Raw genomic sequence first — 24,534 nt, 5'->3', positions numbered from 1 at the left:
TTTATTGATTACTTCTTTATTTTCCCTAAGAAACTTTATCATCAATAGTTATTCTATTAAAAATATTATTATCGTTTTCTCTAGAAAACATGATCATCATTCTTCGTTGATCTCTATGAAACTATGATTAGTTTCCTTCAGAAAGCTTCTCCATGGAACTCGATCACTTTTCAATAAATGATCTTATTATCGAAATCTCTTTATTTCATTTAAAACTTGAACGATTTTATCACGATCACTTCTTTAAATCGATCAGTTGCCTATAAATTCTTTAACGATTAGTTTTCTCTTCATAGTGTGTCTTATAAGTTTTTGTGATCATCATTGCTCAGCTTTCTATTTAAACCTTTATCATCGATCAGTGCTTTACGGATTACATCTTTATTTTCCCTAAGAAACTTTATCATCTATAATTATTGTATTAAAAATATTATTATCGTTTGTTTTCCCTAGAAACCATGATCATCGATTAGTTTCTATATACAAGCGATCAGTTCTAAAACTAATTCTTCGTTGATCTATAAGAAACTTTTAAAAATTATAATTTTTCTTTATTATCGCTTATTTGCTTGTAAAGACTTTAACAACGATAAGTTTTCCATAAGACAGGACAACATTGCTTAGTTTTCTAAAGAAATTTGAAAGACGATCAGTATGAGAAAAGAGAGGGAGAGAGTTTTTCTTTATAGCAAAAGAGTTTGAAGTCTTGAATACTTTTTTTAATTAAATTAAAAAATTTGTTTTTATTTAATGTACAAATAAGATTAATGCTTTTAAAATAGTATTTGTTGTTGTTATTTATAATAGTTTTAAACAATTTTATGTTTCTAAAGATTTCTAAACGATTTTGTTAATATTTAATAATGTGTATGTATGTATATGTGTATGTTTCTTTGTTTGTTTGCAATTTAAAATCTAAATGACTATTTCCGGTCAATATATATATAAGTAAGTAAATGGAAATTTAAATTATTCATGTTTTACATATACAAAAATACATATGTATGTATATGTGTATGTGTGTATGTGTGTATGTATTTGTGTATAACAATAAGTCAATATAGTAGTTGAGTTTAATTTGGCATAAAAAAAACATTAACATTTGAACTAAATTTAAAATTTGCATATTATATGTACATGTTATACATATCTATTATTTTATTTACCAAAAGAAAAAAAAACTGAAATAGATTTTGTCTTGCATAAATTTCAATTTACTAAAATGTTTCTATTTGCATATTTCAAAATATGTACATATGTATGTATGTATTTTCTCATATTTATGTCAAAAACATGAATATTTTACATTGTTTGTCAATTAAATAAATTAGAAAAAAATACAAAAACAAAAAAGAAATTTTAATATTTTAGACAAATAGTAAAGGGAGTTTTTGTTTGCTCTCGTGTAACAAACAAACAGCTTTTTTTAAAAAATATATATTTTTTTGTATAAAAATAAAACTATAAATAAATAATAAATTTATAGCAAAAATATTTTTTTTGTTCATATGAAAACTGTACCCATAGCAACTTTAGTAACATCCTACATGAAAATATAGTAACCAACAACAACAATAATGTCAGCAGCAACTATGAACACAACAACAATATCAAAAACATCATCTCTATCATTATTATTATCATTATCTTTTAAAAAACTGCTTCATTTTTTCGCAGTTTTTCCTTTATCTTTTTGTATTTATAGTTTTTTGTATGCCCATCGTTAACTAGAAACAACAATAAAAACTATTTTATAAAAATTGCATTAAGTTTGAAATAAAAAATTAAACTGAAATACCAGCAGCCTGTTTTAGTACTGGAGTATCAGGTATGAGATAATTGGTACTTAAGTTAAAAGAAAATTGTATTTTTTATAACCTTCACCATTGACAAAAATTTATATAAAAGTTTGTTATTATGTTTGTGTTATCATATCCTTTAAAGTATATATATTCCGATTCTCCATAGATAGCGATGTCAATTATGTTATGTCCGTCCGTCTTTCTGTATTTCGTTCTTCAAAAGGGATTTTTTTAATTTGTTATAACCAGGGCAAGGATTTCTATGCAAATGCATGTTTTTAGTCAAAATAACTTTTAACTAGTTTTCTTTTAGAATCATAGAATTTGCTACAAAATGGCATCGATTTATTGTTGCATATTTTGTTATAAATGCATAAATTGCATATTTTGCTTTAAATTGCATATTTCCAACATTTTTATAGCATATTTTGCATTTTTTTTCTACGTTCTATGAAAAACAATTTTACATACATTATTTTTTAAAATGCTACAACCAGGGCAAGGATTTCTATGCAAATGAATGTTTTTAGTCAGTAACTTAAAATAACTTTTAACTAGTTTTCTTTTCGAATCAAAGAATTTGCTACAAAATGGCGTCGATTTGTGGTTGCATATTTTTGCATATTTTGTTATAAATGCATAAATTGCATATTTTGCATATCTCCAACATTTTTATAGCATATTTTACATATTTGGATAATTTGGTCCATTTTCATTAATTTTAAGATACTTTTGTAATTTTCTAAAATATTGAACCTAAAACAAGACATTAAGCATGTAGAGTAGAGATACAAGCCGATATGGCTTAAATCGGCGCAAGTGGTCGTCGGTAATATTTCACAACCCACGACGTTGCCAATTTCTTTCGGCTTAAAAACTAAGCAGGCTTAAAAGTAGTCGCTGATAAAGAATCAAATCGCACATGTATTTCAGAAAATAATTTAATTTATTTGAGCGGAATTGCCACTATTTTAAATTCTTATGTCAAATTGTAAAGAGCTGCTGAAAAAAGTTAAATTGAGCCCACAATTTCTATAATAAGCCACCGCCGCCAACCGAAAATGGTAGCGTCGCCGCCGTCGATTACTTTGCATCGGCTTGTATCTCTGACGTTGAGCCCGAAGTAAACGAAAACCTATAATAGAGGATATTTTGCTACTTTTTTGTTCTTCAAAAGTTACTTTTTCCATTTCTTATAATATTGAAATTAGAAGCATGAATAAACAAAAACTTGTAGGAAGGGGCTTTTTGACACTTTTTTACTTCTTCAAAAGGTACTTTTTTGAAGTAGCCTAGAGTAAGTGAGAACCTATAAAAGGGGACATTTTGGTTCTTTTTGGTTCTTAAAATGGAACTTTCTAAAATTTCTTTAATATTGAAAATAAAAACATGATTAAATGAAATCTTATAAAAGTCGACTTGTTGGCACTTTTTCCTTCTTCGAAAAGTACTTTTTTTTAATTTTATATAGTATTCAATCTATAAACATGACAATAGGTATGTAAATCCGGAATGAGAACTCATAAAATAAGACATTTTGATACTTTTTCGTTAATGTCCTTTTTATTCAGTTTTCTAAAATATTGATCATCGGCAACATGGATAAAATAAGAACTCATAAAAGAGGACTTTTTGGTATTTTTTTTCAAAGACACTTTTATATCGATGCAGAACCATGACAATAAGCACATTGATGAGAACTTGGAAAACTTTTTAGTCTTGGACTTTTAGTTTTTTATGCAATATTAAACCTAGAAACATATAATCACACATACATGTATATCATGATGAAATGAAGATCTATAAGAATGAGTTTTTTTTGGTACTTTTTCATTTTCAATTGGAATATTGAATCCACACAAAAACATATACAAAAAAAATTACAAAATTACATCTTTTGGATAAAACGAATATCGAAAATGAACTCTAGATCAATCGGTTCATTAGTCAAAGGCGACAGTGACAACTTTCAAATAAAACTTTTAAGTAACGAAACCTATTTAGTAAAGAGATCCGAACTTGTTCGTTATTATTGGCTAGGAAGGAATAATGTTACACCTATAGAAGAAAACTAGTTCTTCTGGTAGTTCTTTACGTTTTGGAAATACGTTTAAATTTTAACACTTTCACTAAGCAAACGAGATAGCTTTCAAAACAACTTATAACTGAATTCTAGAGTAAAGAGAATCGTCAGTGAGATTGTATGGGAGAGGATTAAACAAACACTTATGTATTCTCGAAAATGAACTCTATAGCAAATAAATGCGGAACACAGAACTAGTTCGGTAATAGTTCTGTGTGTTTGAATTCAGTTCTAGCAGAGCATAACCGTAACTGAACTAGTTCTGTACTTTTGGCGTTAAACTTTCTACAAATAGATTGTGTGTGACAATAGTAAAGTGACATCTTATAGGCTAAACATGTATCGTGAATGAACTTTATAGAAAATAGATCCGATACAGAACTAGTTTCTGTCTTTGTGTCTGTCTATCCTGAAGTGAAGTGTGATAATTTTCAAACAAAACTTTTTACTTTAACTGAATTCAGATAAAAAGAGAGCTGGCAATGATCACGTCCCTTAGTCTCTTCTACTTTTAGATTTCACACAGCGGACACGGCAAAGACTATAGATATATATATTTAGAGTCTTTGGTTTAAGCAATATGAACCGACTCAAACTGTACATGTATAAGATTATGAAGATTGCCTTAAGGTCAACCTGACTAATACCTATAGAGAACCAATACTTTCTTAAGATCTAACAAATACCTCTAGAGTACCTACTTGTAGCTCTAGATCTGTCTTATTCATAAAAGCGAAGAAGATTGTCGTAAACTGGTATCTTTAGAGAACTAAGATCGAACCAGTACCGACTTTGAATTAGTAATTAATAAGCAATTTCGTTTTCCAGCCTTGTATTTATAGTTGCACTTGCTATAGATAGCTTTTATATTTTCTCCATTTTTCTTTATCGTTGTTATTGTTGCTGTTGTTTTTATAACAACATTTACATTTCCTTTCAAAAAATGTATATATTTCTTAATTTTCTTCTCTCTTTCTCTCTACTTTAGTGTAAAGGTTTTGAGTATATGTTTGTTGCACTAACATGGTCCTTCAGCCTCCTAGCTAAACTATAACAATGGACTTTCAAATAATTGCTCAGTCCATTTAACAATACTTGTCACTCTATATATTTGAATCTACCGAAATAATAGGGAATGGGTACCGGGTTTTTGTACTTTTTTTTGTTTACCAAATAGTAAAAAGTACTATGATATAAAATATAGAAGCACGCTACTAAACATAAATATAAAGTTCTGATTCTATAAGAAGCTTTTAGTAATTTTTGTTATTCAAACAAATATTATTTTTTTATATATAAAATTTTTGTAAAATTTTTAAATATATTTTTTTTTCAATAAATATTTTTAAAATTTCTAAGATGTTGTCTATTGCAGCTTTTAACTTTAAAGTTTTTTCTAATAAATTTTCGATTCTTATTAGAAGAAACTAAGTGTATTGTTGTGTGTTTAAATTCTGTTTTCTATTCAAATCATTTTTTGTTTGTTTTTGCTTCATCATATTTAAGTTTTATCTAGGGTCCCTATTCCATTATAAAATTCCATTGAGTTGAGTCTCTAAGGAAGCTGTAGAACTAGTAGAAGCAACTAATAATAAAAAATTAAATAAATAAATATGAAAAGTCACAGCAATGGCAATAATAATAAACTAAATTTAAGTGGAAAATAAATATTGCTGTTGTGGCACGAGCAACTAAAAGTCGAGTAATAAATAAATTTAATTTTTTGAAATATTGTAGCCAAATACTAAAGACTACACTATATATACTCAAAACTATATAGTAGACTAGACTTAGCATATACTATAGACTTAACTATATACTAGACTAGACTATAGCACAGACTATAGACTAAACTATATACTAGTCTATAGACTAGACTATAGACTAAACTATATACTTGTCTATAGACTAGAATATAGACTAGACTATAGACTAAACTATAGACTAAACTATAGACTAGACTATAGATAAGACTATAACCTAGACTGTAGACTAGATTATAGACTAGACTATAGACTGGACTGTAGACTAGACTATAGACTAGATTATAGACTAGACTTTAGACTAGAATATAGACTAGACTATAGACTAGACAATAGCCTAAATTATAGACTAGACTATAGACTAGACAATAGACTAGACTATAGACTAGATTATAGACTAGACTATAGACTAGACTATAGACTAGACTATAGACTAGACTATAGACTAGACTATAGACTAGACTATATACTAGACTATAGACTAGACTATAGACTAGACTATAGACTAGACTATAGACTAGTCTATAGACTAGACTATAGACTAGACTATAGACCATAAACCATATTTACATGACGAGTAGGTTTACGACACCAGTTATAGTTTCATTTCATAAATTTAATCTTTTTCGGTTTATTAATAGCTGCTATAATTATACATATGTACATCCATATGCAGGTATGTGTGTTCCTTAAATATGTGTATGTATTGAAATCGAATATGTATATTTAAACTTGTAAATCAAGTAAAAATATCCATGTATGAAATGAATAAAAAGAGATTTTAAAAATAGATTTACTATTGTTGGAAAACAAGCAAAGAGTGTGTGGGATTTTAGTTTTTAACATTTTACAGTGATATTGTAAAGTTACAAAGAAAAGTAATAGAAAGACCACAAGGTCCAATGGAAATATAAAGGATAAAAGGAAGTAGATTTTTATAAATAAAATAAAACTAATAGTTTCTTAAAGTTTAATATAACCAGAGACTAAAAAAATTGTTGTTAAAAAACTTATAATAAAATATTTTACATTTATAAAAATTGTAGACTAATGGGAATTGTTTACAAGATGTCTCAATCAAAAGAGAATTTAAATTAATTTGTAACATGAAAATTTATTATTGTTTTTATTTCAAACCAAATAATTTTTGAAGATACACGATGTAAAGTACTTGAAATTTTACACATTTATTTGAAAATATCATAAGTTTTTGCTAATGAACATAATTATTTACATTCTATACACTTTGTAAATTATGTAAAATATTTAACTTTTTAATTTAAAAATTTGTTATTAGGCATTTTTACTCATTTGGTGCTTAATAAGAGCAAATCTACATTGTTTAAATAATGTAAACAATTGAATGTTGCTTAATGGAATCGATTTTCTCTTTCTCTTCTCTCGATTTTTACTCTTAACTTCCATTATTTCACCTTAAAATAGTTATTTACACAAAGCTTATTATTTCTATTTAAATTTTTAAGACAGTTTTATTATTGATCAATTTTGAATTTTCGATCAATTTTCTAAAAATCAGTTTCATAACCAATCAATTTTTTATTATCGATCAATTTTCAATGGAAACTTTTATCATTGATAAGTTTTTTAATAGAAAACTTCATCATCGATAAATTTTCAATAGAAAACTTTATAAATTTAATTAAAAATTTCATTCTCGCTTCATTTTCTGTATATCAATTTCATTATCAAATTTGTAAAGAGATATTCAAATTTTCATCAACAATATATTTTTTATAGAAAATTTTATCATCGATCGATTTTCTGTAGAATGTTTTATTACCGATCTGTAGAAAATTACATTATCGATCAATTTTTTATAGAAAATTTCATCATCGATCAGTTTTCTATAGAAAATGTCATCATCGATCAATTTTCGGTATAAATTTTCTTCATCGATCAATCTTCTATAAAAATATTTAATCATCGATCAATTTTGTCAATAGAAAATGTTATCAATTTTTATGAGAAAATGTCATCTTCAAACAATTTTCTATAGATTTTTTTTTAGAAAATTTCATTATCGATAAATTTTCTATAGGAAATGTTATTATCGATCAATTTTCTATAGAAAATTTCATCATTGATCAGTTTTCCACATAAAATTTTATTAGCGATCAATTTTCTATAAAAAATTTAATTATCGATCAACTTTCCGCAGAATATTTCATTATCGATAATATTTCTATTGAAAAATTTGTCATCGATCAATTTTTCTTAAGAAAATATCATTATCAATCAATTTTCTATTAAAAAAGTCATTATCTAGCAATTTTCTATGGAAAATATCATCATCGATCAGTTTTCCACATAAAATTTCATTATCGATCAATTTTCTATAAAAAATTTCATTATCAATCAACTTTCCGCAGAAAATTTCATTTCGATAAATTTTATTCTGAAAATTTCATCATTGATCTATTTTCTAAAGAAAAAATTAATAAAAGATCTATTTTCTGTAGAAAATTCCTTTACGATCTATTTTTTTTAAAAAAATTTCATCAAAGATCAATTTTCTATAATAAATTCCATCGTCGATTTATTTTCAATAGAACATTTTTATCATTGATTTATTTTCTATAGAAAATGTAATCTTTGATTAATTTTCGTTAGAAATATTTCATCATCGATCTTTTTTCTATAAAAAATTTTATTATCGATCTGTTTTTTATAGAAAATTTCATCATCGATCAAATTTTTATAGAAAATTTCATCATTGATCAAATTCTTATAGAAAAAACACCATCACATTTCTATAGAAAATGACATTATTGATTAAATTTCTATAAACAATTTTGTAAAAAAAAAAAATTTGCTGCGATCAGTTTTCTATAGAAAATTTCTGTAACGATCAATTTTTTTTAAGAAAATTTCTCATCGATCCATTATCTATAGAAAATGTCATCTTTGATTTATTTTCGTTAAAAATATTTCATCATCGAAATAGTTTCTATAGAAAATTTTATTATCAATCTTTTTTTTATAGAAAATTTCATCATCGATCAATTTTTTATAGATCACATTTTTGTAGAAAATTTCATTATTGATTAAATTTCTATAAACAATTTTGTATAAGAAAATCTGTAGCGATCAGTTTTCTTAAGAAAATTTCTGTAACGATCCATTATAAATTTCTTTATAGATCTATGAAAAATTTTTATCAGTGATCAATTTTCTTTTAGAAAATTTTAACATCGATAGAAAATTAAAACAAGTAGGAAAGTATAGTCGGGCATGGCCGACCATATAATACCTACACCATGAGTATATTTTTAAAATTTTTACTTTTTATAAAGAAACTTTTATGTTGAATATTTTTCCAAAATATTTAAGCAATTTATTGATAAAAAAAACTAAAATTTCTAAATGAGGCTTTATATAGGTCAAATTGGGCCGATCCTCGGTAAATTTGGGAAAAGGATATATTTTTAAATAACAGTTAGTTTTGTTGAGTTTCATTACGATACAAATGGTTTCAAGTCAATTTTAGACGTTTAAGACATTTTTTGAAGGGGGGTTTGTATGGGGGCTAGGGTCAAATAAGGGCCGATCCTTACGAAAATCTGCAGTGTCATAAATACTTATGTAAAACTTTTTTATGCCAATTTTTAGAGAGATAATAGAATATTTGACGTAATTATGGCATAAAAAGTTCAAATCGGGAGGTACGGTTGTATGGGGGCTAGGTGAAATAATGGACCGATTTCAACCATTTTCAATAGACTTTGTCCCTGTGCCAACATGCTTGGTCCAAATTTCATCAAATTATCTTGAAAATTGCGGCCTGTACCTTGCGCACAAGGTTTACATGGACAGCCAGCCGGACAGACGGACGGACGGACATGTCTTAATCGACTCAGAAAATGATTCTGAATCGATCGGTATACTTTAGGGTGGGTATTGGACCAATATTTTTGTATGTTACAAACATCAGCACAAACGTATAATACCCTCCCCACTATAGTGGTGTAGGGTATACAAATTTCTTTAGTGATAAATTTTATTTAGAAAATTTCTTTGAAGATCAGTTCAATTTTCATAATTTCTTTATAATTAAGTTATTTGAACCATTTTTTTTTATTACATAATTTCCTGAACAATTTTCTAAGTCATTTAACTTTTTTCGTCACATTGTACATAATGTTCGTATAAAACCCAACTCATTCATTTTTAAAAGATTTTATTTCCAACAGAAAACCATAAAAAAACCCACACACACTATTTAGTATTGCATTTAATTTTAAAAAAAAGTTTAATTTAAAAAAAAACAAGTCTTATTATTTGTTGCCATGCCAAACTTTATTACAAATTCTATTTTGTATAATTTTTTTCTATATTTGTTGTAAATTCAACAAATTGTTTTTCAAAGAATTTATGATTTCATTGCACATTTGTATTCAGCGTAAATCTGTTGTTATATTCAGTATAAAGGTATTTTTACTTATAAAGTGGGGGGAAAAAAACTATTACGCATTTATAAACTTTATTACAGATTTTTTTAAAACTTCATTATTTTAAATCTGTTCTAAACATAAGGTACTTAACAAGACCTTCGTTTATACAATTATCCTAAAATTTCCTTTATCATAAAAGAAAAAGTCAAGATAATTACTGGTATTATGTCATTTATCTAGTGACAATTAATTAAATTTTTCTTAAAATAATATCTCTTGAGCTTAAAATGTTGCATTAAAACAATAAAAAAAATAATATATTTTTTTTTACAATTTAGAGAAATAATATTACAAAAATCCATAAAGAAAAAAAAAAAGAAATTCATGACATCAAAACTACAGAAACTCATTAAAAATTTGTAATGATGAACAGCAAAACACACACTCAAACTAATTCTATAAAATATGGAAATGTATGATGTGTCACTTTGGAAAATAAGTCATTTTACTATCTAATGATTGTCATCCGTTAATTTAAATTATGTCATTTTGAACAGTAGCTGCATCTTATGGCTGCTGCACCAATACATATCATCATTAGGGTGGTCTAAAAAAACAAAAAAAAAAAAAAAGCAATGGGTATTGTTTTATTTCTCGATCGATGATAAAATTTTCAATGGAAAATTGATCGATAATGAAACAGATCAATCGAAAACTAATCGATGTTAAAACTGATCAAAAGAATATTTATAGATGAAGAAACATATAAACTGATCGGTGGTGAAACTTTTTATAAAAAAACTTATCGATGATGAAATATGCTATAGAAATTTTCTATTAAAAATAGACCCATGATAGAATTTTCTATAAAAAATTGATCGATGAATGAATTTTTCTATAAAAATTTATCGATGATCAAATTTTCTATTGAAAATAGGTCGATGTTGAATTATCTATAGAAAATAAATGGATGATAAAATTTTCTATAGAGAATTTATCGATGATCGAATTTTTCTATTGAAAATTGATCGATGGTTGAATTTTTCTATTGAAAATAGATCGATGATAGAATTTTTCTATTAAAAATAGATCTATGATAATTTTTCTATAAATAATATATCGATAATGGAATTTTCTATAGAATATAGACCAATTATTAAATTTGTCTATAGAAAATAGATCAATAATGAAATTTTTATAGAAAATTGATCGTTAATGAAATTTTTTGTGGAAAACTGATCGATAATGAAATTTGCAATAGAAAATTGATAGATGATGAAATTTTTTACAAAAAACTTATCGATAATGACATTTTCTTTAGGAAATTAATAGAAGATAAAATTTTCTACAGAAAATTGACCGAAGATGGCATTTTCTATTAAAAGTGTATCAAAAATTACATTTTCTAAAGACAAATTTGATGATGTAATGTTTTTCTTTCTTTTTCTCAATCTACTATAGATTAAACATTGGTCTTTTCACGATTTTCTATCGTCCCTCTATATTCTCGATATTTATCTCATTTTCTCTTAATCCACTCTAAATATATTCTCCAAGTCTGTTCCATCTCTACTCAAATCCTTTCCATATAATCCAGATTTCTTTTACATTTCCACGCTACCTTTATGCTGATGTATTTCTGATCTTTTTACAAGCTATTCTGTATTATCGATATTCATCGATTTCTTGTTAATCTTTTCTTTTCTATTTCTCATCTCTTCTCAATCTTCTCTAAAACATTGACATTGATCTCTTCACTATAACTTTATTGTCTCTCTATTATCTCTTCTCAATTTTCATCTAATCTTCTCTTAATCCTCTCTTAATATTTTTTTCCATCCTCTTTTCAAATTCTTTCAATATGATTCAAATTTCTTTCTTTCACTTCACGATCTTTTATCGTCACTCCTAAAATATGATCCTTTTGTAATTCTCTCTTTATATTTTCTCCATCTCTGCCTCAGCTCTTTTTAATTCCGCTCGATCCTCTCCCAACTTCTAGTCAATATCAACTAGATATTATATTAATGTATTTCTGATCTCTTCTTAATCTAGTTCGGATTTTATATTGATCTCTCCATGATCTCTTATTGACCCTTTACATTTTTTTTCTCAATTTTCATCTGATCTTTTCCTAATCCTATTTTAATATTTTCACTATTTCTGTCCCATATCTTCTAACTCTTTCGACCTTATTGCATTTTCTTGTCAATCTCATTTCATTCTTATAATTACAACTTTATGCTCTCTTATCAATCTACTCTGGATTTTATTTTGATTTATTTACGATCTTTTATCGTCCCTCTACAATTTGTACTCGATCTTCATCTCATCTCTCAATATTTTCTCAATTTTTTTTGATTTCAATCGATCTTGTATCGATTTCTTTTTAATCTCATATCGATCTTGTCACGATGTAATTCAGACCTTTTTACAATCTACTCCAGATTTTATTGATCTCTCCATGAACCTTTATCATCCCTCTAAAAGTTCTTAAATCTCCTTTTATCTTTTCTTACTTTTAATTTTTTTCAATTTCATCTCGAATGTTCTATTAAAAAATTGATCAAAAATGACATTTTCTATATACAAAATTGATCAATGATGAAATATTTCTATAGATGATTGATTGATGATAAAATTTTCGAAAGAAAATTGATCGCTTGTGAAATTTTCTATAGAAAATATATCAATGATGAAATATTTCTAGAGAAAATGTATCGATGATGACATTTTCTATAGAAAATTGATCGATGATGATATTTTCTATTGAAAATTGATCGATAATGATATTTTCTATTGAAAATATATCGATGATGAAATTTTAACAAAGAAAACAGATTGATGATAAAATATATCAAAATCGATGATGAAATTTTTCTATAGAAAATACATCAATGATGAAAATTTCTATAGAAAATATATCGATAATGAATTGATCGTTAATAAAACTTTTTTTTATAGAAAATTTATTAAAAATTTAATTTTCTATCGCGAAGGACCAACCCAATGTTTAGTGAATTGCATACAGTTTTTTTCTTATATTTGTATTAGTGTATGGGTTATTGTTGAAGTATGTCTGAGTTGTTGTTTTTTTTATAATCTCTTTTTTAATATTTTTTTATAGTTTTTGTTGTTTAATTTATTTCCGTTTTTGTTGCAATTTTGTTTCGTTTCGAGCATAAATTTTCTATTGTCTACCATTTCTCTTTGATGTAATAAATAGTTAGTGTTGCTGCAACATTTTGTTAATATGGCTGCTGATGTTGAAGCAATTTTTTATAGTTATTGTTGTTATGTTGCCTACTATGACCTGCAATAATTAACACAGTTTTATGAATAAAAAAATGAAAATGAAAAACTAAAAAGCATAATGAAAAGAATAATGACGACAGCCTAAACTACAGAAATATGGGAAGTATGCCAAAGGGTTTATATTGAATTTGTGCATTAATATGAATCTAACATAAGAACAATTTCATAAACTAAAATATTACAAAAATATTTTCAAAATTTTTAAAGTTTACTTCCCATTTTTTCAGTTAATATTTTGAACAAATAAAAAACTTTTTTTTACTAAAATGCCTGGCATAAACAAATTAATTAGTACTACTGTGTAGAGTAGTTTACTTATGTAGTCTGATATTTGTTAATTTCGTTCAATAGTTTATTTTTTTTTAATTTTTTGTATAATTCAGCTTAGAGGGCTGTTAACCTCAGCACTTTGTACAAATTTACAAGTGTTAAATTTTAACAAAAAATTGTTTTTTTTTTGTTTAAAATATGATTATTTCGCAAACAGCTTGTTTAACACACACATGTCATGTTAACACCCCAAGAAAAATAGATAAAATTTTATTGTGCAGTTTAGCATAAAATAAATAATTAATAATGGAAAAAAGGGCGTGGTAAAAAGTGTGATAGAGAATTTCATCATTGATAAGTAAAAAAATAGTAAAATTTGTTAACGATCAATTTTCTAGAAAGAATATTCAACAATGATCTATTTTCTAGAAAAAATTTCATCAACGATAAATTTTTTTTATCGAAAATTTTATCAACGATCAATTTTTTTTTAGAAAATTTTATAATCTATATATTTTCTATACAGAAATTTCATCATTGACAAATTTTCTATAGAAAAATTTCATCGGCAATCAATTTTTTATAGAAAATTTCAACATCGATCAATTTTCTATATAAAATTTCAGTATTGATCGATTTTCTTTAAACCATTTTTTTCCAGCGATCAATTGGTCATTGAAATTTTGTTATTAATCAATGTTCTATAAAAAAAATTTATCATCGATCATTTTTGTTCTTTAAGAACTTTCATCATCGTCCAGTATTTTTATAGAAGATTTCATTATCGATCAATTTTTTTTATAGAAGATTTCATTATTGATCAGTTTTTTTATTGAAAATTTTATCATTTAACCACTTTTTTATAGAACAGTTTCAGTATCGATCAATTTTCTATTAAGAATTTTACCGACAAACAATATTCTGATGAAAATTTTGTCATCGATCAGTTTGCTTTAGAAAATGTCTTCGTCGATCAGGTTTCTTTTGAAAATTATTATTTTTAATTAATTTTCTCTGAAAAGTTTCATCATCGATCAAATTTCTCTAGATAATTTCATCATTGATCAATTTCCTCTATCATCGATTAGTTGTTTTATCAAAAATTCAATCATCGATCAATTTTCTATAGAAAATTTCATCATTGATCTATTTTCTATAGATCAGTTTCAGCATCGATTAATTTCTTATAGAAAATGTTATTCTATAGAAAATTTTGTCATCGTTTTCTTTAGACAATATCTTCGTCGATCAAGTTTCTGTCGAGAATAATAATTTCGATATCTATATTCTCTGAAAATCGTCGATGAGTCCATCAATTTACTCTGAGAAGTTTCATTATCGATAAAGGTTTCTCTAAATAATTTCATCATTGATTAATTTCTTCTATAATCGTCCAATTGTTTTATCAAAAATTTAATCATCGATCAATTTTCTATAGAAAATTTCATCATTAATATATTTTCTATAGATCAGTTTCTGCATCGATCATTTTCCTATAGAAAATTGTATCGAAAAACTATATTCTATAGAAAATTTTGTCATCGATCAGTTTTCTTTATGAAATATCTTCGTCGATCAGATATTTTTCTAGAATAATCATTTTCGATCCATTTTCTTTGAGAAGTTTCATCGTCGATCAATTTACTTTTAGAAGTTTCATTAGCAATAAATTTTCTTAGGAAAGTTTTATCGTCGATCTAATTTCTCTTCATAATTTCATCATTGATCAAATTTTGTCATCGATCACTTTACTTTAGAAAATCTCTTCGTCGATCTTTCGAGAATATTCATTTTTGATCCATTTTCTCTGGAATGTTTCATCGTCGATCAATTTACTATGAGAAGTTTCAATTGATCAATTTACTCTGAGAAGTTTCATTATCGATCAATTTTCAGTAAAAAGTTTCATCGTCGATTAATTTTCTCTAGATAATTTCATTATTGATCAATTTCCTCTAAAATGCTTCAATATAATAAATTTTCTCAGAAAAATTTTATCTTCATTGAATAGAATTTTCTATAGACAATTTTATAATCAATCAGTTGTTTTATAAAAATTTTAATCATCGATCAATTTTCTATAAAAAATTTCATCATTGATCTATTTTCTATAGATCAGTGTCTGCATTGATCATTGTACTATAAAAAATTTTATCGTCAAACAATATTTTATAGAAAATTTTGTCCACGATCAGTTTTCATTAGGAAATGTCTTCATTGATCAGGTTTCTCTGGAAAATTTTCATCGTCAATCAATTCTATCTGGAAAGTTTCTTCGTCGATCAATGTTTGTGAAAGGTTTCAATGTCAATTAATTTCCTCTAGAAAATTCTATCGACAAACAATATACTATAGAAACTGTTGTCCACGATCAGTTTTCTTTAGAAAATGTCTTCATTGATCTGGTTTCTCTGGAAAAATTTCATCGTCGATAATTTTTTTGTGAAAAGACTTATAGTCGATCAATTTTGTCCAGAAAGTTTCTTTGTCAATTAATTTCCTATAGAAAATTTTATTGTCAAACAATTTTCTATAGAAAATTTTCTTTAGGAAACGTCTTCATTGATCAAGTTTCTTTGGAAAATTCTGATTATTTATCAATTTTCTCTAGAAAATTTTATCAGCTATCAATTTTTTAAAATAATCAAAAATTAGTTTTCTTTATTAAAAATTAAATTTTTAAAAAGAAAATTTCTTTCCTTCCCTTTCACGTTACAATTATTTAGACAACTACACCCTTGTTTTAAGTAGTTTTTTCCATATAAATGCATTTAAAAAACTTTTTTTGTGCCAATTAATTAAAAATTCTTTTTCATAAACATATTTATTTTACATAATATTTTCTTTCTGTATTTAATTTGTTTTGCATTTTATTTATTTACTTACAGACAATAATTCTTTTCTATAATTTCCATTATTTAAACTACCGCTTTTTTCACATTGAAGTGAAATGAACCGAAATGTAAGTATGAAAAAAAACAGAAATAATTAAAATGAAAAAAAATTTGACCTAAATTTCTTTACTGTATACTATGTCCTCCCCTCTTACACACTTCGGTAATTAAGCACTTAAGTATTTGCACTTGTGAGCGTAGAGTTTTTGTTGTTTGTGTAAATATTAAATAAAATTATTTTTCTATATTTATTCATTTTTGTTTGAATATTTTTCTTCAACTTCAACGGAAATCAAGTAATGCGGAAATTTTTATATGAAAGTAGACTTTTTTCAGTCATGACTCAAATGCATCAGAAGATTTATTTTCTATAAATAATATGAAATTTTGAAAGAAATTGAATGAAAAGAAATGAATGAATTAAAATAAAAGAAAAATAGTTGAAAACAATAAATTATTGATCAGTTGAAGGCAGGAGTGGATTAAGAAGATTCTCTCTATTTTTCTCTAATGAAATGTCTTCGTTTTATCTAAATACCAAGCGTTAGGTTGTTGAGGCAGTCGGTCAAGTGATCGACTCACATGGGTCCTAATGGTCTTGTTGTAAAACACTGTAACGGATCCCGTTCTCGCTCATCATAGACAGGCCATATCATTTTTGATATTGAGCAGTAGGTCAGTGATGATCATATGATCCCAGCAGACCCATAAAGTTCATGCTTGATATGGGATTTACAGCATGAAAGCGAGACACCAACTAATGTGTCAGTGTCACCTATGTAATGGCGGGAACCACATCTTGCTACTTCGTCTGTCTTTCTCTTTTCGTTTATATTAGAATGACCCGGTATGCAGAGTAGTTCCAGGCTCGAATGGTTCGGCATCTCGTCAAGAGACACCTGACATTCGTGAACCATTTTGGATGTCGTAAAGAAACTGTGAGTATAAATTTGAATATTTCCATAGCATATCCTATAGTACCTTATCTAGTTAAATGGTCTTTTTATGGCTGAGATTTCAGCCTGTAAGACGGTATTAAGTTGTCAAGCCTAAAACCGCCTTATTTAAGCGGGGAATAAGGAAACCATCTCCCACGCCTTTAGAAGACTTGAATCCATTAGTGTAGATGTCAAGTGTTGTACTCTCTGAAATGGATGGTTCATTTGACATTATAACTGAGAATCTTTTGTTTGTAAGGAGCATAGGGGGAGCCGTATTCGATATTCTCGGAGATATAAGTCGTACTCCCCAGGATGAAAATAAATCGGTTCAAATCCTAGCAGCATAAAGTCTAACAGTCAAGTTTAAGCCCCCCGGGGGCATGTTACCTTGGCGAGACTTCCGCCTTGGTGTTATTGCAATCCCGGGGTATAAAGAGGTGGCCAATAACTCCAATCTGACCGGGATTAAAAAATTGGTTACAGTCTACTGTTTGTCTTAGTCCTTGAATAGATTGCCAGAGGTCAGACCAGAGCACCACCGCATAATCTGGTACTATGAGTGGCCAGTTGCCCGCAGGACTATGTCCTGGCTGGTCAGTTGATTCGCGGGGAGAGTAAGTGGCGGTTAAAAGACTGATGCATGATAATAGTCAATATTTCGGCATAAGTTCGGTGCTGTTGTCGGGAACAACAGATACCCCGCAGTCGAGTGACTGTGGGACTAAGCGTTGGAAATGAGTTGGTATTAATTGTATATGGTACGAGATGAATGCGAGGTTCGGCGGATGATCGTACTTCGGTCTACCGTTTACGTCTCTAGGTGCTGTTGTCGAATCAACAGATGCCATACAATGGTCAAAAGATTAGATAGCTCGAGTACTCCAGCAAAGTACTTGTGCATGGGCCGGTCAGAACCAATGTACATAAATTGCCGCCGGCGTTCTTCATTGAAGAACAAAGTGGCGATGATAGACCGTTCTCAAGTCTACCCAGTGGTTGAAAAAGACCAAGGTGGGATAAGGCTGTCAAGGCAGTTGCTCACGTTAAACTCTCGACATTCCTGTCAAGTTTATGGACAATTTCCTGGCCATCAGATCGGTGGGCAACCAATGCTTAAGTGTAAATAACGCCTGTGATGGCGTTTTTTCGAATCGCACCATTGATCATTAGTGCAGAAGCTCGCATTATTTCCTCAGTATGAATGCAATAGCTTTCCGCCAGATAAGTGGTTCTTACATCGGAATAGGATTTATAATCATAACCAAAGATCCATTTTGCAGTCTTGAGACTAATGCCCCAGTTTTTACCAACTTGTTTCTTACATGTCTACATCGTAATAGATGTCTTGGAGGCTCTCGCTTTGATCCTTAGTAGTGTAGTATTTTGCACTAACAGAGAGTTTAAGATCCACGCGTTTGGGCGAGTAAGAGGGAAGGTAGGAATCTTGTATTTATTAGAGAATAGACCGAACTTGGTCTTCCCGGGATTGAAACCAAGATCACTGTTGCAGCATTATGACATATTCATTCATTTAACCAAACGTTACGTAAGTTAAATTTTTTCGTTAATAAAAAAAATTATTTACATGGATCTTCTGAGTCGTTGTTGTCGCTCTTATTGTTGTTGTTCAAAAGTGGCAAATAATATTATTCCTATGTATTTGTTAAAAAAAGAGACGTCTTCAGTTCTTTAAAAGTCGTCGCACCCGTGAATAATTATTGCAGTTAATGATGGCAATACCAACAACTGTTGTTGTCGTTTTGTTATTGTTGTGTTAGTCAGTTAGTTAGTCTTTTTTTTTTGTACCCGACAGTGTCTTCTTTATTTTCTCATTAAAATAACTTATTCCCGTTATTGACCGACTAAAATGCAGACGTTCATTTATTCTGTACTCTGTTTTCTTTCTTCAAACACGTTTACTTTTATTTATTTTTTTACTTTTTTCAAATAATTTCTTTCAAGTCTTGGCATTTGTGCAATAATGTACTTTCCATAACTGTACTTTGCACAAACATCGGCGGCAACAATAACAACAACAATAAGTTAGTTATTTAAGTGAAGTTAAAGAATTTTTTGTGTAAATTATGCGTGGACGCCACAGTCATTCAACAACATTTATCAAGCTTAAGGGTCCCTATCCATACAAAAGTCATAACAACAATCCGCTATATGTATACACAACAACAATAGCAAAAAAAAAAATGAAATGAGAACGGAAAAGGATGTCAAGGCATGATCACCATCTTCAATGACTTGTTGTTGTTGCTGCTTTTTTGATATTATCTTCTGAATTTAATTCATTTTCGTTTTATTTTTGAAACAATGTAGGCGAGAGTGAAAAGTCTTTTGTTGTTATGTGATGTTTTGTTGTTGTTGTTGTGTCGATTCATGATATCAAATGATCAAGAAATAAAGGGTTTGTTTTATATTACATGGCATGATATTAAATTATATGCTCAGGAGTACAATAACAATAACAACAACGCAAAAACTATAACAATGGATCTTTAGTGTTTACAACATGTAAATAATTGAATATATATATTTTTAATAAGTTTATATTTTCAAGGGAGTTAAAATATAAATTTCTCTTGTCAAACAACAGCTAAATGTTTAAGGGGGATCTTTTTTTGTTATGTAACGATATATTGATACACTTTCTATAAGTAGTTGAAATTTATGATGGTAAAGATCAGTTAAAGCTGATCCATATATATGACAATTTATACCAGATTATAAATAGACAAATGTATAGTCAAGACCAATCTAGATCGATTTATTGTTATGACTATAGACTGATCTATGGTCATAATTATTGATTGATCTATAGTCAAGACAATAAGAGTCAAGAATATAAACTGATATATAGTCAATAAATAAAGCTAATCTTTAGACTATATTCTAATCAGTATTCAAGGCTTAAGAAGATATTCATGACTAAATCAAATCAGTAGCAAAGACTACCTATCTATAGGTACAGCTTTATGTTGATATATAAACTTTAGATTGACCTATAGTCCATAATACAGACTGATCGATAGCCTAAATTATAGTCTGATCTGATTTACACTCCATACTTAAAATTGATTATTAGTATAAACTAATGACTAATCTACACTTCAGAGTATCGACTCATTTTTTATCTACAATATAGATTGATCTTTCATCTAGACTATAGACTGATCTAAAGTACAGACTCATCTACAGTCATAGCCATAAACACATCTACAGCTAAGCCCATAGGCTAATCTATCAAACTATAGATTGATCTATAGTCGAAACAATAAGCTGATTAATTATATAGACTATAAACTGATCTACAGCTCATAGATTAGACTGACCTTTTATCTAGACTGATCTAACGTATAGATTATAGACTGATTTAAAATCAAGTTCATTGACTGATCTATAGTCTAGACTATAGACTGATCTTTTTCTAGACTAAAGACTCACATATAGTCAAGACTATGGAAACATCTAAAGACTAGAGATTGATGTATAGTCGGTATTATAAACATATCTATAGTCAGGATTGTGGACTAATCTATAGACAGTCTATAGCCTTTACTGATTTCTTGTCTAGAATATAGACTGATCAGATGATTTTTAGCACATATTTTAGATTAACTAACTAACTAACTAACTAACTAACTAACTAACTAACTAACTAACTAACTAACTAACTAACTAACTAACTAACTAACTAACTAACTAACTAACTAACAAATTAACTAACTAACTAACTTACTAACGAACTAACGAACTAACGAACTAACAAACTAACGAACTAACGAACTAACGAACTAACGAACTAACGAACTAACGAACTAACGAACTAACGAACTAACTAATTAACTAACTAACTAACTAACTAACGAACTAAGTAACGAACTAACGAACTAACTTATTAAATAACTAACTAACTAACTAACTAACTAATTAACTAACTAACTAACTAACTAACTAACTAACTAACTAACTAACTAACTAACTAACTAACTAACTAACGAACTAACGAACTAACTAACAAACTGACTAACTAACTAAATAACTAACTAAATAAGTAACTAAATAACTAACTAACTAACTAACTAACTAACTAACTAACTAACTAACTAACTAACGAACTAACGAACGAACTAAGTAACGAACTAACGAACTAACTAACTAACTAACTAAATAACTAACTAACTAACTAACTAACTAACTAACTAACTAACTAACTAACTAACTAACTAACTAACTAACTAACTAACTAACTAACTAACTAACTAACTAACTAACTAACTAACTAACTAACTAACTAACTAACTAACTAATTAACTAACTAACTAACTAACTAACTAACTAACTAACTAACTAACTAACTAACTAACTAACAAACTTACGAACTAATGAACTAACTAACTAAATAACTAACGAACGAAGGAACGAACGAACTAAGTAACGAACTAACTAACTTACTAACAAACTATATAATCTAAACTACACATTGATTTACAGACCTGACTGTACACTTGCTATTTATGGTCCATAGATAATATAGATCGAGGTCTGTACCCCGATTTATAACTAGACCAGACATAATGATCATTATGGTAGAGTTAAGAATAATCTGTATTCTGTTATTTGTAACTTTTTTTAATTGAAAGAAATTCTGATATAAAAGTATGTAAATATAAAAATTGTGTTATCAATCGATATTCTTCAGAAAATTTTTGATGCCAAAAGTTTTAGACAATATTTTTACTACCCACCTATTAAAATAACTTTTACTTATTTCGTAAAATTCATCTTTTTTTTCCTTTAAAACAATTTTTACAAAAATTTTGTTTTCTTAATTTTGAAATTCCAATAAATATACATACTAAAGTGTGTATGTAGGTTTATTTTACATCATATGTAGTTTTCAAAATACTCTTCAACATATTTAAATGGTATTTCGGTGCATTCAATTTCACTTTTTTGCTGTTGTTGCTTTTCTGTATTTTCTTCTTCTTGATCATCGGTAGATATTGACTTCAATAATATTCATTCATTTGAACAGCAAAATATTTAAACTGTCCAGGCAGGCGTACAAGCATTGTTGCATGCCTCAATGCGCAAGTGTTTCTTTTATACACATATGTATTTTACTTTTTTATCAAGTATTTATTTTTTTTCCTTAAATTTGCGTGCTTTTAATATTAAAACAGAAATGTATGGAAAACTGACAACAACGTTTCGATATCATTACATAAAACAAAATAAATAATGAGTAAAAAATAAATATTTAAATTCAAAGATATAATTAATTAACCATATTAGCGCTTTAGGTTTTCTTTCTTTTGTTTTAATGAAATTCATATGAGCGAATCTTAATAAGGGTGTGGGTTTGGGTATAGGTTTTAAAAGAAAAGGCGTAGTATTGAAGGGAAATTAAAAGGGGTTATTTCCTTTTGAGATACATACACATCTATGCGCTTATTTTATGTACTATTTGAACCAAAATAATCAGCTTCTTTTCCATAAAATGAAATCATATTGACATGATGCTGCAGTTAACATTCTAACATGTTCATCCTAATGTCAAGTGGTTAGTATTATATCTATTCATTATTTTTTTATGAAAAGAAAAATTGAAAAAGACACCAAGTAATTCATAGAAAAATATTTGAATGTAAACCAATACTACCGCACAGTTAAGTATAACTGCAGTATATGTATATAAAACAGGATTTTTAACATCAATATTTATGTAATTAAACAATGGGTACATGGTAATTAAAATTCAATAGATACGTGTTAGTTTTACATTCGACTTCACTCTAACATAATTTCCCTTCATCAATTTTTAGATTAATAACATTTAAAATTGCGTTGCATTACGTAAACCACAAATACAATTACAACAGTTCAGTTCTAGTTCATTTCTAATCCAGTTCTAGTTCAGTTCTAGTTCAGTTCTAGTTCAGTTCTAGTTCAGTTCTAGTTCAGTTCTAGTTCAGTTCTAGTTCAGTTCTAGTTCAGTTCTAGTTCAGTTCTAGTTCAGTTCTAGTTCAGTTCTAGTTCAGTTCTAGTTCAGTTCTAGTTCAGTTCTAGTTCAGTTCTAGTTCAGTTCTAGTTCAGTTCTAGTTCAGTTCTAGTTCAGTTCTAGTTCAGTTCTAGTTCAGTTCTAGTTCAGTTCTAGTTCAGTTCTAGTTCAGTTCTAGGTCAGTTCTAATGCAGTTCTAGTTTGGTTCAGTTCTAGTTCATTTCTAGTTTGCTTTTAGTTCATATACTTCATATTGCACATTATTTATTAATACATCTTTCAGCATAAACATGAACATTATAATGAATCATTTTGATCATTATAGTTATTAAGTTAATGATGAAATCAAATATGTATTGTATTTAACGTATGCTAAATGATGAGAAATTATTTTTGAGAAAATCTACATAAAATATTGAAAAACAATTATGTTCATGCATTTATATAAATTAAGGTGTTTAACAGATATACTTATGCATACATAATATTTAAAAATATATGTGTCCTATTTTTTTTTCAAACTGAAACAATTTTAAGAAATTTAAGTGAAAGTTTATGGCGAAAGGATCAAAATATTTCGAACAACCTTTTATAACTAAAACATAACAACTCTTTTAGTTATTATTCATTATGACCAAGATTTTGAATAGCTAATCTCATGAACATAACCAAATTAACTTCGTTCTAGTTCAGTTCTAGTTTTGTTCTAGTTTAGTTCTTGTTCAGTTCTAGTTCACATCTGGTTTAGTTCTAGTTCAGTTCTAGTTTAGTTTAGTTCTAGTTCAGTTCTAGTTCACTGTTCTTTTGAACTGGTACGAGAATTAAGTACTCGTAAGCGGTTCCATTTCCCTTTTCTACTTGAATCATGATAACAATAATTTAATTTAAAATATTCTTTAAATTTCCTATAATTTAACCCTCTTAAGGTCAAAATTCTACTGAAATACAATGAACAAATTTCAACACTATTATTAAACATTTTCTTACAACTTTGTTACAAATTTCATGCACTTTATCTGTAATACAACACAATCTTAATAT

At 27.6% G+C, this 24,534-nt stretch overlaps 1 long non-coding RNA gene across 3 annotated transcripts in view; it reads left to right on the top strand.

The window, feature by feature from the left end:
• LOC111687850 overlaps positions 1 to 24,534 on the top strand; it is an 89,444-nt gene that overhangs the window by 25,005 nt on the left and 39,905 nt on the right. For all 3 annotated transcript variants that reach the window (XR_006940659.1, XR_006940658.1, XR_006940657.1), the window contains exon 2: positions 16,534 to 16,607. This is a non-coding gene — a long non-coding RNA (uncharacterized LOC111687850). The remainder of the gene's footprint in view (positions 1 to 16,533; positions 16,608 to 24,534) is intronic.

This window comes from Lucilia cuprina, chromosome 2, assembly GCF_022045245.1.
Source record: "Lucilia cuprina isolate Lc7/37 chromosome 2, ASM2204524v1, whole genome shotgun sequence".
Taxonomy (NCBI): Eukaryota; Metazoa; Arthropoda; class Insecta; order Diptera; family Calliphoridae; genus Lucilia; species Lucilia cuprina.
This window is presented reverse-complemented; position numbering and strand designations above follow the sequence as displayed.